The sequence below is a fragment of the Chrysochloris asiatica genome, unplaced genomic scaffold (genome assembly GCF_000296735.1).
Source record: "Chrysochloris asiatica unplaced genomic scaffold, ChrAsi1.0 scaffold00286, whole genome shotgun sequence".
NCBI lineage: Eukaryota > Metazoa > Chordata > Mammalia > Afrosoricida > Chrysochloridae > Chrysochloris > Chrysochloris asiatica.
The window spans coordinates 548,634-550,938 of NW_006408804.1; positions in this window are offsets into that span (position 1 = coordinate 548,634).

Consider the following 2,305-nt stretch of genomic DNA (forward strand, 5'->3'; position numbering starts at 1 on the left):
ATTCTATTTATATAAAATATTCATAATAAGAAACCTATAGAGACAGAAAGTAGTTTAGGGGTCACCTAGGAAGGGGTGAGAGTTGGAGGAAAATGAACAGCGATGGCTAAAGGATTGTTGTTGTTGTTGTTGTTATCAAGTGCCATTGAGTCAGTTCTAACCCACATTGACTCTGTATATAGTTTCTGAGGAGCGGCTGGTGAGCTTGAACTGCTGACTTGGTGATTCAAACAGACTTTACAGTCTAGCACATTAACCCACAGCACCACACCAGGACTCTGGTTAAAAGATAGGGGATTTCTTTTGAGGGTGATGAAACTGTCCTAAAATTGATTGTGGGAATTATACACTTCAAATGGGTTAACGTTGTTGTCAAGTGCCGTTGATTCAGTTCTGACTCATAGCAACCCTGTGTAGGATTTCCAAGCAGCGACTGGTGGATCTGAACCACCAACCTTATGATTATTAGCCGTCCAGTCTTGATCCTATAGCTAATCTCAAGTTCAGTGGTTCAAACCTACAATCCATTCCAAGGGAGAAAAATGATGCTGTCTGCTCTCCTAAAGATTTACAATCTCAGAAACCCTATATATGAGTCAGAATCTACTTGATGGTAGTGAATATTTTGTCTTGTTTTATATATGAATCATATGTCAATAAAGGCTGTTATTTAATTTTTTTAAGCTAAGAGCAGAGTAGAAAATGAGGAACAAAGCACTGGGAGAGGAAATGAAAAGAACCAAAGCAAAGTGTACAGAAAAGGTCAGGATTGAGACAAAAGGTGAGACCTGGTGAATGGAGGCAAGGTTTGGGGTCAGTGGAGGGAACTGAACAGTTTATCCCTGAGTCTACACAGAGCTAAGTGTTTGATCAATATTGGAAGCTAATGCTTGATAACATGTCTAGAGAGCAGATGGAACAGTGTCAATACTGACAACAACCCCTGACTAACCAGCACCTTTTGTGGTTTGCTGAATGTCCCTAATCACACAGGGAAAAGGGAAAATCCTCAGGTGTTAAATGAAACAGAATTTCCCATCATCAAACTGAGAAGGATCCCAATGCAAAATAAAGTTTATTTTTAGGAACACTGCAATAAAACTGGAGAGGGCATTACGATTATCTTATCAACATTGATTCTTTTCCTTGCCCATTGTGTACTGGCTATACAGCCTGGGCAGACTGATACCATCCTATCTCCAGTGATGGACCCTAGTTAGTGTTAGTCAATCAGAGTAAACTCACCTCTTTGACTACAGTGCAGACCTACATCCCATAAATGGTTCTGCTTTTTGCTATAACAGTTCTTGAAAAGTCATACCATTTTCAGACAATTCCTTTTTCCTATTTGAGGCTTCTTTTTCATTCCCAAACACAGTAAATAAACAATTGAAGTAATACTTTTCACATTATGAATTCAGTCAAAGACATGCTCATCAGTTTACTAACATAATATTTTCTAGTTAGGCATTGTCATATGGATCTAATTTGAATTGCATTCATTGTTTAGATAAGCCCCAAAATGACTGACTTTGGTTATGACCATGAAAAGAAAGAGAGGAATAAAAGGTTTACAACCTCCACAACTCTTAGTCTGTTGTGTACATGTGCTATTTCCAAATGTTTCAAAGCATCCTTTTGCTTAACTTTTACTTTATCCCAAAAGGGTTTTTCCATGCTATAACTTAAAGTTCAATTTGTGTGCAAGATCATCTGAGTTCCAAAAGGTTGAAAAATTGATTATACAATGGTGCAGAATAAGGAGAGATTAAAAAAGCCCTTATAATGTTATTTTATATATAAACTTGTATTATTTGCTTTCAAATTGTTGAATTTTTAGGAATTACATAAATTAGTTTGCATTGTTCAGTTGCTATATAAAATAATGACATGTCTTGAGTTTGGAATGAAAAGTACCATTATTCTGTTGATGTTAATGAAAATATTATATTCCATGTAATGATTTCTTACCTGGCAACTGGGATTTAGAGAAGGTATTAGTTATGAAACAAAGGGCAGCTACAAGTAACTCAGGACTAAATCAGAGCATGGTATTTCTCTGGATCTAGGAGTTGGTTCTGTGATGGCTCATCAGACAATGTTCAGATGATTAGGGGAGGAACTGGTTCTCTACATGAATGTGGACAACAAAGTGCACAGCTCTGTCAGTATTTGGCAGCCCATGTCCAAGAGATAGTTAGCTTTGGACTCGAGCTAACATCATGACAGGCAGAGTGAGGAGACAGAGGAAGTCTATGGCTTTGATGATATAATTTATCTGCTGAATCAAACCAAACAGAAAAAT